Source organism: Triturus cristatus, chromosome 1_2 (genome assembly GCF_964204655.1).
Source record: "Triturus cristatus chromosome 1_2, aTriCri1.1, whole genome shotgun sequence".
Taxonomy (NCBI): Eukaryota; Metazoa; Chordata; class Amphibia; order Caudata; family Salamandridae; genus Triturus; species Triturus cristatus.
In genome coordinates, this window is record NC_140580.1 from 566654328 (window position 1) to 566671574 (window position 17247).

The following is a 17247-nucleotide window of genomic DNA, read 5'->3' on the forward strand; positions in this document are numbered from 1 at the left end:
TTACAATACATGACTCTAACCCACATGTATTCATGGCTAGGCATACAAGACATGCCACAGAGGTTAAAGGTTAGTGTACATGAAATTTGTTCAGAGATAAACAATAGATTTGTTTACATGTACATCAAAAGTTGTAAGAGGGAGGATTTCCAAAATTGCAGCATGTTTTATGAGTGAGTCACTGGAATATTAAAAGGTCATGGGATCGTGTTTGTTCCCCAGACCTGATGTCGGAGGCTCAATGACATGCACTACTTCACAATGCTGGGCCCACTGAACGATGAGTTGGTATTTGTGGTTCTGAAGTGGGAGCTGGTGGGTTAGTGTATGGTGCAGGTGGACAGTTGGTGAAGGTTTGAGGATGGGGGGACTTGCAAGTTGCAGTTGTACCATAGCTGACTGAGGTGTATGCATTGGCCCTGTGGACTTATACACATGTCTGAGTGTTATGGCCTTTGCCATCTGCATGGCTGAGGCATCTTCCTCAGGCGACAAATAAATATGTTACTGGGGCAACTTTGGTATGTGTTTGAGAGATGTTTTAATCTCTTCCAAGACAAGAACTCTCTTCCATCAACATACATTCCTATTCCCGTTGAGCTAGGGTGATTTGATGAATATCCCCACACATACACACAGATGATTGTTGCTGGAAAGACTGCTCTTCCCAGTGAAGAGGAGTTGCCCATTGCCCCTTCCCCTACTATCCCTTCCCATTGCATGCATGGCAGATTAACCATGCAAGCAGATAGTGCATTACATTGAGGCTTGGCATCTGGGAGGTTGCGGGAGGGAGATCATTGAATGATGGAGAGGTCCTCCTCCCCAGGGGTTTCTTTTCCCTGAGTGGATGAAGAGAAAACCCGAATTGAACCTGCATTGGAGGGTGGAACAGGTATGTTACATGTAGGCTGAGAAGTGGTTCAGGAGTGTCCTACATAGCACATATGAGCATCCATGAATTTGAAGCTGCTAGTTGGGGAACTGCGTAGGAAGAAAACTTTGGCCAGCTTTGAGGTTTTGTATGGAGATGTCCTGGGTAGGACCAACAATCTCCTCTTCCTTCTCATATTGAGCAATGAATCCTACAGACATGGCATCGTGGAAGTGGACATGTTTTTTTTCTTTGATTGCACCCTGTATACTCCACTTGTGGTTGATAATTGAACATTATTTGGCTAATCGTCTCGAGGAGCTTTAAGGAAAATGGAAATAAAGTTAGGAACTTTCAGATAAATATTGTGCACATTCCTAAAACAGAAACATTGTACAAAGGTTGTGACAACTTTGTGAAAACTCAATGCCACTTTTTCATGTACAAATGAAACAATTTGATATTGCCTAGTGCTAATAATTAATTGTGGTATGGCCCATGACATGATATCATATTTTACCTGCTTTACCCACGAATGCTTCCTTTGCAGTTGGACATTTAGATGTCAGATGCTGAACATTGCTGAACATTGGAAGAAGGTGGTGGACATGTGTCCTTAGATTCAGCACCTGATGAAAAAGACAAAATAATATTTCAGCTTAGTGCCAGTATAACTAAGGATAATTGTAATATTTTACAATATTAATCTTAAGGCAATTAAAACTTCTATTCATATATGCAATTTTTAATTAAGACAGGGCACTCTCGGAGAAGAGGTACTTTTTTGTAGAAAAGAGAACTGTTAGAAGTAAGATAGAAATGATAGTACACTGCAGCATCTGTATTTGATGTTATAGAGGGCCAAATTGGAGATTTGCAGACTATCCCCTGATGTATGATATGATGGCTGGATGTAGTGAGGACACCAGGGGAAGTTTTATGACTGAAGCTGGTACTAATATATATATATATTTGCAGACTATCCCCTGATGTATGATGGCTGGCTGGCTGGCAGGCTGGATGTGTATATATATATATATATATATTCGTCATCTAATTTCCTCCTGGAAATAATTGGCACGCACTCACGGGTTCTGAAATTATTATCCCAAATTTCATTTTTATTCAGCTTGCAGCACCCAAAATTGAGGGACAAACCAACGCGTTTCGCTATCAGCCGATAGCTTGATCACAGTTAGTGTACCTGATTCAAAACACCCAGTAAAAACAGAGTGATGCATAGTCATGTGATTAGCGATGTCATGTCAACATTTCCCATGGACTTATGGTCCTCGTAGTTTGCACTAACATACAGTTTTTTTTGGCCATTACTTATGTGTTTTTTAAAAACTACTGTCTATGTGTCCTGATTTATTCCGCTACCAATCCTTTGTGTGGAGCAAGTCCCAACAATCTTATTTAGAACACAAACATGTATATAACAATCAGAAACATTTATACTTTAACTAGCGAGAAATTGTCCTTGTCTGCAACTATGTATTTCTGTCAATATTGGAGTTTGCACATGTGAGTGTCTTGGAACCGAAGGTCTGTTACCCAGATTTTAATGTTCATGGTTACTTCCTTTTTGTTACCAATGATTTTTTTTATGATGGTACATGGGCTTTTATTCATGAGCTCATTAACCCCTATATTACTGGTTCTGCTCCATGAAGGAGACAAACGGAGCTCCGATTTTAATTTGTCCCCATCTTATATGGTGAGCCCGATTCCAATTGTGTTGATTCGCCCTCCGGTGGGCTTACTCTCCCTGTATATTGTAGGGAATAGTTTTGAGACATTATAATGATTGGTTGGACATTTGGACCCAATTGGAAGGACACATAAATTCATTATGGATTGACACATTAATAATATGGCGAATGTGATGTGCATACTACATCTATTCCAACTGGCATTGTGACATCTACACCCTTCTCCCTCGCTTCATAGAGAACATCATTATAATATGGACATACTAATCATCTAGAAATCCTACAGATGAACATATAATTCCTCACTTTGGTTCAAGCCCCATGCTCTGCTGGGTTCCGCACCGGAAAATAGAAGCGCCAGGGGTCCACAACACGGAGCCGTTTTTGTAACATATATATATATTTTTATATATATACACATATACATATATATATATATATATATATATATATATATATATATATATATATATATATATATATATATATATATATATATATGTATATATATATATATATATATATATATATATATATATATATGACAAACAAAATCCGGGTCCTTCTGGGATCGGTCCCGTCGCCAGGTGGTTCGTCAGCTGGCAGAAACCCAAGCCGGTAAAAATATTCAAAGTTTCCTCAAGTAACGACGCCCACTCAGGAATCCATTGCAACCACAGAGGTTTATTCAAGTGAACCGCTACGCGTTTCGACACCAAGAGTGTCTTGATCACACGATTTTCACAGTGTTTGATGACGTGTATATGACAACAAGAAACATAGAAAAGGTGCTACAATCGGAGATCTCACTGCTGTCCCGTTTTTTTTGGCAGCCATCTTGTAAGTGTAACCAAAGACAGTATTGTATGCCTTAGTAGATGTAGACTCACAAATTAATATCTACAAATTGACACAAATGAAAACATACTTGATAAATCATGATCACATAATGTCCCATTAATGATTAATACACAAACTGAAGTAGAATTGAAAAATTCAAAAGTCTACCATTTCGTACATTGAAAACGTATAACTGATAAGTTGCATGACTCTCAACTTCAATCAATTGTGCCTAGGATCTGCAAGTGCGAATTCATATATACCATCTCAGAATATAGGATAGTATTATAAATAAATACTGTAATTGAACTCAACAAGTGTTAGTTTTTTCAGACAACAATAAAGTTCGAACAAGGTTTAACAAGCAAGTGCCCTGAAAATGCTCAATTGGTTGTACACAAAAGATGGACCCATATCAATAAAGGCGCCCTAGTGGCTCTGAGCAAGATCTCACATGATTCTTATAAACAAAACCTCAGGTAGTCACACACAGAATATAGTCCTGCACAGTGAAACATGGGCCAAAATTAAAGTGAATAAAGTTATAATTGAAAAGGTAAAAAGTTTTTACGTCACTTTACTTGATGGAGAGTGCCCAGGTGATTCTGTTGAAGAAAAGGGTAGGGTACCCGTGAAATAATAAGCCCACAAGTGCCAGTGAAGAGAGTGTTAATGAGAACATATCCAAGTACATTGATCATTTTTTGAGAGAGTATGTCACACTCCTCCCTTCCTACACCAGAGACACGAAGGATTTCCTTAACAAAATTTAATGTGTTAATTGGGTTAATAGGTATCTCCTATTGACTATGGATGTAAGCTCGCTATACACCATCATTGACCGTGACCAGGGTATAGAGGCTTGTTTTCATTTTTCTGAAAGAACGTGATATAGGGTATCTCGAACACACACCCATGATTGTAGAAATGTTGAGGATGTGTCTGACTAATAACATCTTTATGTTTGACGGTGATCTCTATAAACAAGTACGCGGGACCGTGATGGGTTCATGTTTTGCGCCGAGCTTTGCCAATCTGTTCTTAGGCAAATGGGAGGAGGAAATTCGCATGGATGAAAATCTGAAATCTGAAATCTGATTTCAATTCCGTTGTGGTATGGATTAGGTACATTGATGATCTGTTTGTTGTCTGGAGTGGTACGGAACCGGAAGCATGGGCCTTCATTGACAAATTGAATCTTAATCCATACAACATTACACTCACCTCCAACATTAACAAAGAAAAACTGGAATTTCTTGACACTTGTGTTATGGTTAAACAAGACAAGTTGGTCACCAGTTTACACAGGAAGGAAACAGCCGGGAACAGTCTCCTTCATGCCCTCAGTGCTCATCCAGAAGCTCTTAAATGGAGCATTCCATTTGGTGAGTTACTGAGGGCAAGGAGGAACTGTAGTACTGATGACATGTATAGGTGTGAACAAGAGAAGATGCTTGTTAGGTTCAGGGAACGGGGTTATCCAGAATGGGCTCTGAGCAGAGCTATTAATAGAATTAAGGAAACCACTAGATCAAGCACCCTGGAAACTAAACAACCTATATCCAGCGAAGGAACTGTAACCAGAGTAATCACTACTTTTCACCATGCCTCTGAGAAAATTAAGAAAATACTGGCCGATAACTGGAAAATCTTAAAAACCGACAATGTGATAGGTTCCAGTATAGGAGATAGACCCCTGGTTACTTATCGGAGAGGTAAGAGTCTGAAGGACATCCTAGTTAAAGGTGATATCTCTGAAATCCCGAATAGAAGCATCCATAATCTTAAAGGCTTCTATCCCTGTGGACACTGCAGGGCTTGCAAATCAAGCCATATGGTGCAGGACTTTGAGATCCCAGGTATGCAACATAACAGAAAGATTTGGCAATTCCTGACATGTAGCACCAGTTTTACGATATATGTCTTGGAATGCCCGTGTAAATTGAGGTATGTTGGCAGCACGACGTGCATGGTCAAGAAAAGAGTTCAGGAACATCTACGAGCCATCACCAATAAGGATTTACATTATCCCATTGCCCGCCATTTTCGAGACAAACACCAATCAAATAACTCCCTTTTGAGATTTTTTGCCATTGAACAGGTCAACACAGGTAAAAGGGGCGGAAATAGAGAGGTAGCCCTAAGGAAAAAGGAATCCAAATGGATCATAGAACTGGAAACTAGATTCCCAGGTGGGCATAATCTCGATGAAGAACTAGCGAGCCATTTACATAAAGACTGAGGAATTCTGAATTTCTACACTGGGTTGATTCTGGTTTAACTGTATATGAAATGTTGTGATCATATTCTATAGCTGCATTGTTAATATTATGTTTTTAACTGTGTGCTCTGTTTTGTTGCATTTTAGGAGGAAAGGAAGGGACCCTTCACTGGCACTTGTGGGCTTATTATTTCACGGGTACCCTACCCTTTTCTTCAACAGAATCACCTGGGCACTCTCCATCAAGTAAAGTGACGTAAAAACTTTTTACCTTTTCAATTATAACTTTATTCACTTTAATTTTGGCCCATGTTTCACTGTGCAGGACTATATTCTGTGTGTGACTACCTGAGGTTTTGTTTATAAGAATCATGTGAGATCTTGCTCAGAGCCACTAGGGCACCTTTATTGATATGGGTCCATCTTTTGTGTACAACCAATTGAGCATTTTCAGGGCACTTGCTTGTTAAACCTTGTTCGAACTTTATTGTTGTCTGAAAAAACTAACACTTGTTGAGTTCAATTACAGTATTTATTTATAATACTATCCTATATTCTGAGATGGTATATATGAATTCGCACTTGCAGATCCTAGGCACAATTGATTGAAGTTGAGAGTCATGCAACTTATCAGTTATACGTTTTCAATGTACGAAATGGTCGACTTTTGAATTTTTCAATTCTACTTCAGTTTGTGTATTAATCATTAATGGGACATTATGTGATCATGATTTATCAAGTATGTTTTCATTTGTGTCAATTTGTAGATATTAATTTGTGAGTCTACATCTACTAAGGCATACAATACTGTCTTTGGTTACACTTACAAGATGGCTGCCCAAAAAAACGGGACAGCAGTGAGATCTCCGATTGTAGCACCTTTTCTATGTTTCTTGTTGTCATATACACGTCATCAAGCACTGTGAAAATCGTGTGATCAAGACACTCTTGGTGTTGAAACGCGTAGCGGTTCACTTGAATAAACCTCTGTGGTTGCAATGGATTCCTGAGTGTGCGTCGTTACTTGAGGAAACTTTGAATATATATATATATATATATATATATATATATATATATATATATATATATATATATATATATATATATATATATATATGCATCCAGCCAGCCATCATACGTCAGGGGGTAGGGATATATATAGATATAGATATATATATATATATATATATACACACACACACATCCAGCCAGCCATCATACATCAGGGGATAGTCTGCAAATATATATATATATATTAGTACCAGCTTCAGTCATAAAACGTCCCCTGGTGTCCTCACTACATCCAGCCATCATATCATCATCATATCATCATCATATATCATTGATGTGTATATATATATATATATATATATATATATATATATATATATATATATATATATATATATATATATATATATATATATATATATATATATGTTCAAAGACTTCTCCCACCAGCCTTGAAGATCCTCCAACTGCCAAGGAAGTAAGTACACGAGCCTGCATATAGTGCAAATTATTTATTCAATGCCCAGAGCGACGGCCATAACGTTTCGGCTCCGTGGAGCCTTGTTCATATATATATATATATACATCCAGCCAGCCATCATACATCAGGGGATAGGGGGATAGTCTGCAAATATATATGTATATATTAGTACCACAAAGAAGCTTCGGTTTGCTGGAGTTCAGGCCTGTTGTCAGGTGGTGCGTCACGCCGGTGAAGCCTCCCGGCGAAATTAATTATCCACACTTATAGAAAGATGTCCTTGAGTGGAATTACCATAGTGGTAAAAAATACACAGAATACTGTCTGACTCGCTGTGCTAGCCGTATGGTGGGCCCGCTGCCGAGTGCGTCCTGTGAAGCTCTAGGGCAATTGATTTAACATTGATGTACACGGCGACCCAGTCGTGACAGGACTGCACCATCTTCCGAGAGGCTGCGGCTGGAAACGGTTTCCAGCCGGAACAGTGCAGCGAGTCAGACACAATTAACTCGCCTGAATATTCAGGATCCTACTAAGGAGCATAAATGTTCTTATGCAGCGAGTGGATACGAACCCACTGAGGGTAACGAAACTGTTCTCTTTCTTTCTTTCAGGACTGCTGGTCCCATCATGCAATATTTTGTCACCGAGACATTAAGTGCCGCCCACTGAGTGCTAAGAGCCAATCATTGGCATGCAAATTGATAAATTAAAGGGAAGAGCAGATCGGAATCCACTTGTAAGCAGCCTATGAGCAAGGGGCGTAATAGCCTTGAAACGTGTCAGGCAATAATCTGTACCTGAACAGAAGGCGGGTTGTCTTTGGAAAGCCATATGGTGGGCCCGCTGCCGAGTGCATCCTGTGAAGCTCCAGGGTAATTGGTTTAACATTAATGTACACGGCGGCCCAGTTGTGACAGGACTGCACCATCTTCTGAGAGGCTGCGGCTGGAAACGCTTTCCAGCCGAACAGCGCAGCGAGTCAGACGCAATTAACTCGCCTGAATATTCAGGATCCTACTAAGGAGTATAAATGTTCTTATGCAGCAAGTGGATACGAGCCCACTGAGGGTAACAAAACTGTTCTCTTTCTTTCTTTCAGGACTGCTGGGCTCATCATGCAATATTTTGTCACCGAGAAATGTTATGCCGCCCATTGAGGGCTAAGAACCAAACATGGGCATGCAAATTGATAAATTAAAGGGAAGAGCATATTGGAATCCACTTGTGAGCAGCCCATGAGTAAGGAGCGTAATAGCCTTGAAACGCGTCAGGCAATCACCTGTATCTGAACAGAAGACAAGTTGTCTTTGGAAAGCCGTATGGTGGACCCGCTGCCGAGTGCGTCCTGTGAAGCTCCAGGTCAATTGGTTATAATATATATATATATATATATATATATATATATATATATATATATATATATATATATATATATATATATATATATATATATATATATTCACTGAAAAAAACATAGGTTTCAGGGGCGTTATAGTTAGCTGGACATTTCCCTCGTACAAAACCCTAGAAATTCCCCTGTTATAGTAAGTTCAGCTAACTATAACTCGCGCCCCCGCAATGCACTGCTGATGACGTCACATATTACATCACTCATGACATGGTCAGTGACATCACTGATGACATCACTGATAACATCATCCATTGAGTATGTGATTCTGAACAGTTTTAATATGTTTAATATATATAGGGAAAGGCCTGTTGAAAAATAATTGGGTGTACAAGTGTGTGAATGGATGATTTTCTAGGTGTGTAGCTGACTCTATAAGTGAGTCATTAAATGTATCTTACTGCAGACTAGTTACTAAACTGTGTGAATGTCTGTATGTGTCTGTGTGTTGGTGTATAAGTGGCTGCATGGTTTTGTGAATAGCTATATGAGTGTCTATATGGGTTACTGATTGGTTGTCTGAGTATCTGTATGGGTGCCTGAGTGTTTGTGTGGGTAGGGTGTGTGTGACTCTGTGACTAGATGTGTGAGTGGGTGATTCAGTGGGTGCATGGTTTTAAGAGTGCATCTGTGGTGGACTGTATGGTTGGGTGAGTGTATGTATGGGTGTGTTAGTGATTGAATGTATATCTCAGTTGTACATGTGTCAGTAACTACATATGTGAAACGCAGTGTATATGTGTGTAAGAGTATATAACTATCTATATGTGAGAGTGTGTGATTTTGGGAGTGGCTGTATGCGCCATAGTGCAAGGATATCTGTGTCATGTGCTGTTTGTTTTTCTGCAGGAAGACACAGAATTTGTTAGTATTTTTATGAGTAAGTGAACTTGAGTGTTTTTAACTGTATAGGTGAGTACATTTTACTGTGATTAATTATTTGCATGACTGACTAGATGTGTCAGTACCTCAATGGATGATTGGCGGTGTGTGAGTGTCTATCTAGGTGTATAAATGCACAGAGTGACTGTAAGTATGAGTGACTGTACAGGTGAGTGAGTGGAGATGCATGTAGATCTAAGAGTCAATGAGTGGGTATGTAGTTATTGGTATTGGAGTATCTATGGTCTTCAAAATGGCCGTCTGAAATTTTGAGTTGGTGTATCAAAAGTTATATTAGGGTGTGAAAAGGTGTACTAATTTATCACATAGATGACGTCATCAGTGATGTCATCAGTGATGTCATTTGAGATGTCATCAGTGATGTCATCAGTGATGTCACTGACCAAGTCATGAGTGATGTAATATGTGACGTCATCAGCAGTGCATTGCGGGGGCGCGAGTTATAGTTAGCTGAACTAACTATAACAGGGGAATTTCTAGGGTTTTGTACGAGGGAAATGTCCAGCTAACTATAACGCCCTCTGAAACCTATGGTTTTTTCAGTGAATTTCTAAGGTTTTTTAAATGCCAATTCCTAACTATAACATGCATGAAACCTATGGTTTTTTCAGTGAATTTCAAAGGTTTTTTAAATGCCAATTCCTAACTATAACGCCCCTGAAACCTTTGTTTTTTCAGTGAATTTCAAAGGTTTTTTAAATGCCAATTCCAAACTATAACGTGCATGAAACCTATGTTTTTTTCAGTGAATTTCAAAGGTTTTTTAAATGCTAATTCCTATCTATAACTTATCTCTAAAGATATCATGTTTAATGATTTTGATTGGATTTCTATATTTTTCAAATTCAGTGTGTCAATTTCATTAACTATTTTTTTTTAAAATACTTTTTTATCACCATTTTTAAACTTATTCTTTCAATTAATTCTTTAAAAAAATAAAAAATATTATTTGAACTTAATGGGTTTTTCAAACATATTTTTTTATATTTTTCAAAATATTTTTTTAACTATAAGTGCAAAACTTTAGTTTAGATATATATTTTTTCAATGCTTTTGGATCCGCGTACCCTAAGCGCACCGTTCACGATCCGTACGTGATAGCATCCGCGCATGGTATGCGTTGGGTACGTGTTTAGTGCGCGATCGCTATGCGACCGGTACGCGACTCCCAGCCCGTACGCGATAAGTTCGATGTACGTAACGAGACGTCTACGGGCTTCCGCGATGCGTCATATGCATCCGTGACGCGGTAGGTGCGCGGATCCCGCGAAGTATTTAACATTTAAAAAAACATATTTATGTATTTCATGTGAATATTAATTGAAGACAAACTCTAAACTAGTCTTAAAAGTAATATATTTTTACATCTAATCCTATAATTTTTTTAAATTTAATTTCGCGGATGAACGCTGGGTGCGTGCTGCGTAAGCGCACGGTGCGCGGATCCCATGTGACCTGCAAAAAAAGAGATTTGATTGGTTCATTACACTTCCTGTTCTAACTACTGAAAGACCCCACCCATTTCAATCATTCTTCTTTAAGCTTCTTTGGAGAACCATCTCTTTGGAGAGAAGAAGATTTTTTTAGACTAAGTATACACTGAGTTCTAACTTTTTGCAACCAAAAATGGCTTCAGGGCAGCAGGCATCACCTGCATCACCTCAAACCTCTGAGGATTAATTTTTGCCGGAAGAACCACACAAAAAACGTTTTGCTTCAGTGGTGTGGAAATTTTTTACTTTTCCCGAAGGACAGAATAAGACCAATGCCACCTTGGTCACATGTAAGATTTGCAAAAGAGTCTTATCGAGAGGGGATCCTACCAAGAAATACACTTGCGGCATGGCAAGTATGATGAAGCACGTGAGGAGCCTTCATCCAAACAATCTTGCACGTGAAGAGTGCCGACGGATGAGAGACACTCCTGCTCCTGCGCCATCCACCTCATCGCAGCCGAGCACGTCAAGAGTGCATCCCTCAGACCAAACCTTGGACATCCGTCCTCAATTTCAATTTTTAAAAGTGCAATAAGACTTTGTGCTGTGGCGAGCAGTCAATCGACCTCATCTGCCGCCGGCAGGAAAGTCATATTTGCTAGGTTTTTTTTTTTGCTGTTCCCTTAAGTTCATTGTTTGGTTTCTCCTGTTTTGTTTTTTGTTTTTTTTTTCAGAAAAACCAAAAAAATCACAAAATTGTTCAGAAAACCCCCCAAAAAACATAAAAGAAGAAAGAAGAAAAAAAAAGTTCTTGTAAGAACTAACTTTCCTGGTTTAAAAAAAGAGCTAAATTTCTTTGTTAGTGTCTGAAAGTTTAGATGAATGTATGTGTAGTACGTAATTGACTGAATGAATGAATTAGTAGCGTATGGTGAATGTATAAGTGCAGAACTATAAGGAAGTGCTGCAGCATCACACAGTAACCTCTTTAATTGTAGTGTGCTGTAGTTCTTCCGAAGCACAGGGATGCAACATATGTACATAAATATGTTGCAAATCTATGCTTCTCTCTGCACGGCTGCTTCAACTGCAGCCATGTGGTGACACAGGCACCCTTGCACAATAGTGCAAGGATATCTGTGTCATGTGCTGTTTGTTTTTCTACAGGAAGACACACCTTCCTGTACAAAAACAATGAGAAAATGCATTTTTCTCCTTCAATGTATGCTGAACATTTCAGCTTGCATTGAAGATATAAAAATGTGGAGAAATTAAAACAACTCTCTTTGTTGTGCTTTCCTACACCAATTGTAGAATGGTGCACCATTCACACACATATCGAGATTTACAATTTCTAATAAATCTAGACATGTGTCTTGTTCTATGAGTATTAAGTGCAATCATGCACAACAACACTTATAGAACACCCTTTCAACCGAAAGTGGTCTGCATGATGAGGTTATATTTTCATGGAGTATAAAAAGTGCACAGAGTGCCTTTTCCTCTCTTTGAAAATATGAAAGAGTATCTTACACAATTACTATGTTACAAAAAGTGACATATTTCTGTTTTTAAATTTCCTTGCGAATGATAGAAGGTAAGCACAGAATTTTGACTGCAAAGCAGTTTAAAGAAGGGTGATTGAAATGATTACGGTCCTTCAACAGCTAAAAAGATGAAATATTATGAACCCCTCAAATCTCTTTTTTTGCAGGTCACTTGATATCTGATTATGGTCAGATTTCAAAACTACATAAACAAAGTGTTTTAAGAAACGTGTTTCAACTTTGTAGATTCTTGCAGGCCTCTTCATTCTGCATATTGAGACTTAGTTAAACTTACCTTCACAGTAATAGGAATAAAAAATGTTATTCATTTTTGCCTATTTTTCATTAAAATATAAATTCTTAAAAATTGCTCATTTTAAAATTTGGATCTGTGAAAGAAAATAAAATAAAAATTATAACCTATAATAATACATTTTTTACAACACAACATAATTTCCACAAAGTATTTTTTTTGCCTTTTTTGCTGTTCTCAGAATATATTGAATTTCACTCGAAATAGTGATTTCAATGGTACTCATCACTTAACAGCGGGCAAAAAAAAACAATCAGAAAGATTGTTAAAAAAAAAAACAACATACTATTCTCAGTAAAATACCAGAAAATACAAATCATACATATATGAAATGCTTACTAATAAATTCCTCAGAGAGTGAATTAGCTTCCTAAAACTTTGGCTTCAAAAATATTAGGTAGAAATTTTGTAATTCCCTAGGCAAACGTTGTTTGATAACCAACTGGGCATCATTACAAAGTGTCCAGCCTTTGTCACATTTTAGATAGGCAGTGTAATCCAGATGCGGTGGAAGGACCATCATGGAAAATTATTGCAATTGCTACAAAAGTCCTTCCTGATATTAATATTTGTGTTGCTACAAATTGTTTTATTAAAGTATCCAATTTTCTTCCATCAGCTGTACAATGTTGCATCATTAAAATTATGTATTTTCCATATTTTGTTAACAATAATGTGGATAACATTTCTGATTTACATTGGCTACACTCCATGTTTTGAATTGCACCTTTCACTAATTTATTGAAAGCCACTGATTTACAGTCTGGTAATGTTAAATACAGAAATCTCTCAGCGTCTACATTGGTGCTACATGTATACGTGCAATTTTCACAATGATGTTCCCATTTGTAAGAAAGGCCAAAAGTATTTTCTATTTCTACACCTTCATTTTCAAAAATGGTAAGCATATACATTAAAAATTCCTGAGCATCTTGTTGGATATTTTGTGTAAATTGTGTAGAACCAGAACACACATCCAAAAGACTACGAACATCTGAAACAGATTGTATTTTACTTCTATCTGTTGTCAATTTTTCATAAACAGAGTGCAACAGAGAACAAAATCTTTTTTGCAGATTCTCCATAATTTGCTCTTGCAAATCTTCAAGATAAAAAACAACATTGACCACTACATTAGCATAGAACTATTTTCAAACTGATAACCAACAATCTCTTCAACAGTGTCCAATTTCTTTTTACCTGCAATCACAACATTATCTTGTTCTTTTCTTTTCTTGATACCTTCAGAACAGATATTCTCTAACCTTCTTTTTCGACCAACCACACGCTTTACAAATACAGGATATTGACCTAAATTTGGAGCATACACCCTTCTTAACCTATTATACTCTTTTACACAGTTTGCATCTGCAGTAACCTTTGTCTCATCAAAATCAATCAAAAACAAACCAGATAATGTTCTGACTCGCGACAAAGCAACATATGCCATACCCTCTTTAAATACAGTAGATCCAATGTTCACCAGTGCACTGTCTACAATTAATCCTTGAGATTTATGAATAGTCACTACATATGCCAGAGAAAATGGAAATTGTTTCCTACGGATATATAAATCTTTAACAAGCAAAAAACGAACTGAACAATGACCAATTTCTTTAACTTCATCAATCTGATCAAATTTAATTTTTAAAAATTCAATGCCTTCTTTTTTCTGATAATTCACAAAATCCACCACTTTGCCCATTGCACCATTAACTAAACCTTTCTCTACATCCAAATTACGCCTTAAAATTACCCGACAGTTTACACACACATACAGTGTCTTTTCCAAACCAGCAGTTTTAGATATTTTTTTTTCTAAACAATCTAGTTTTGATCTCAACTTACCCGTTAAAATAATAGTGATTCCTTCATGTAGTATTTTATCGATGGCTTCCATTTTGACAATTTCTTCATTTTCCAATTTTAATAATTCTTCGTTGAATATTGAACACTCACGCAGTGTTGGCATTAAGCAAATCACTGACTTATTTTTAGCAACTTCCACGTACACTTTAGCAGCAACTGCATTTTCATTTGGAAAGACATTACAAAGTAATAGACTCTTCAAAGCTTCATTCCCTTTTTTGAAAGAATTCCAATTCTTATATCTTGAAGAATACTTCCATATTCAGCATCATTTGCCTGTCGCATATTTGTTGTCAGTTCTTTGTATTAAAAATTACTCCAAATGTTCACATTACCAACTCTGCCAAGAGACTTTCTAGTATCTTCATGGGCAAGTGTTTTAAATACCAGTTGTCCTTTTACCGGTGTCAGTTGCAGTAGATCTCCAAAAACTATGACGTGTTTTCCTCCAAATAACACGTCATACTCTGTTTTAATAATTTGCTGCATTCTTAAATGCACAAAGGCAAGCATCAAGTTTGAAACCATGCTCACCTCATCAATAATGAGAAGTTTCATTTTCTTCAGCACTCTTGAAACTTCACAACAAGCTTCTCCAGATAGCTTGTGGTATTCCAATTTGTTCTCATGCTCTACTGGCAGCATTAGTAAACAATGTAAAGTAATTCCTTTAATGTTATGTGCTGCCAACCTAGTTGGAGCAGTGACAACACAAGACAAATGCGACTCAGTTGTTTTTTGCAGATAACTTGTAATTACTTTAATTAAGAAACTCTTTCCTGTTCCAGCTTGACCACTCACATACATTCGGATAGGTTGAAATGATGTACATGAGCAGTCTTTCTTTTCATGAAGTAATCCATGGTCAATCTGCTCTTTCACTTGCTGATATATTAGTTTCTGTTCAACATTTAGTTGCTCTTCCAAGTTTCCTAACTGTATTGCATCTTCTTGTGCTTGATACATTGCTGTTTCCACCTCATTTATGGCAATCGCTGCTTAATTTTCAACAATTGGTTGTCCAAGTGGATCTTGACTCAGTGCAGCAGAACTTTGACTGTCTTGAGAACTGTCTCTAGCTATCTCAGCTGCAATTGTAGCTTCTTGATCAATTTCATCATTCAACATTTTCACATAATTTGCGAAAGCACTGCATTGTATGCTATCTTTACAAGCATTAAATGAATATTCATAGCTGGGAAAATCTCCAAGTAATTCCAGTTCAGAACGCCATGGTTTGAACATTTGTAAAAGGGCTAATAGTAAAATTCCCTTTTGTCAGCAGTGTCGTAACTCAGTTTTCTGTGATTAATTAAATTTCCTTTCCTTTGTTTCACCAGACATCCTTCAGAACCAATCACTCCATATTTTCCATCGTTGATGTTCTCTGTAATATTCCGTTTAAAAGTGTAGTTTTGCAACACTTTATAGAGACACATGTTCTCAAGATGATGACTTCTATTTGGATAGTATGGTGCCGATTCCGATCCTGGAAAAATTTACCCCGTACGACTCGTATCCGGTCTTTTTACCGTACGAATCGTACAAGTAGCGTACAAACTGCCAAGTACGATTCGTATGGGAAAAAGTCCATACGAATCGCATTTGGAAAATTTCCCCACACGTCCTCGGGTCTGAAAAAGTGTCCGACACATCCCCGGACGATTTTACGTACAAATGTGAAAAGTGAAGTCCGAGCGCGCAAGTACGATCCGTCCCGTGCGTCTGATGTTACAACCGTATGGAAAATGCACCGTACGGACCGAACTCCCATAGCAACCATGGAGACATGTGCCCGCATACGCGCCGACACCCCCCAGCCCCCGTGAGTACGCGCCGCCCCCCCCGCCCCCGTGAGTATGCGCTGAACCCCCCCAGCCCCCATGAGTACACGCCGAGCCCCCCGTGTATGTACACCCGTATACATACGAGTCGTACCCCCCGTGTATGTACACCCGTGTACATACGAGTCGTACCCCCACCCATGTATGTACACCCGTGTACGTACGAGTTGTACCCCCGTGTATGTACACCTGTGTACGTACCCCCCCGTGTATGTACACCCGTGTACGTACGAGTCGTACCCCCACCCGTGTATGTACAGTGCGTACCCCCAGCGCGTAGCGCTGGGGGTACGCACCGTACATACACGCGTGGGGGTACGACTCGTACGTACACGGGTGTACATACACGGGTGGGGGTACGACTCGTACGTACACGGGTGTACATACATGGGGGGGTATGACTCGTACGTACACGGGTGTACGTACACGGGGGGGTTCGGCGCGTACTCAACGCTCCGACCGACGGTTCGTACCCAGTTTTTCCAGGATCAGAATCAGCACCTTTGTGTCCAACATATTGGTTTTCAAAATATCTGTACTTTCAGGGTCATTTTCTGCTAAATATTCAATTTCTTGAACAGATTTCAGTACCCGATTTCGCATTCCTGCAAGACCTAGACTCACCCAAATGATTCTTCTACTTTTGGAATATAGACTTGCAGATGATAACCGATCTGAACATTCATATGCTCCAATTTCACGATGCGATAACATTTTCAAACTGAAACTGTATAATTTCTTACTTAGACTCTTCTCATGAAAAATCTCTTCCCACATTTCTT

General features: G+C 38.4%; 1 long non-coding RNA gene across 1 annotated transcript in view; it reads right to left on the reverse strand.

Annotated features, from left to right (window-relative positions):
• Positions 1-17247, reverse strand: part of LOC146867636 (uncharacterized) — a 241667-nt gene that overhangs the window by 141541 nt on the left and 82879 nt on the right. Inside the window, exon 2 of the long non-coding RNA XR_014966115.1 lies at positions 1395-1503. This is a non-coding gene — a long non-coding RNA (uncharacterized LOC146867636). The remainder of the gene's footprint in view (positions 1-1394; positions 1504-17247) is intronic.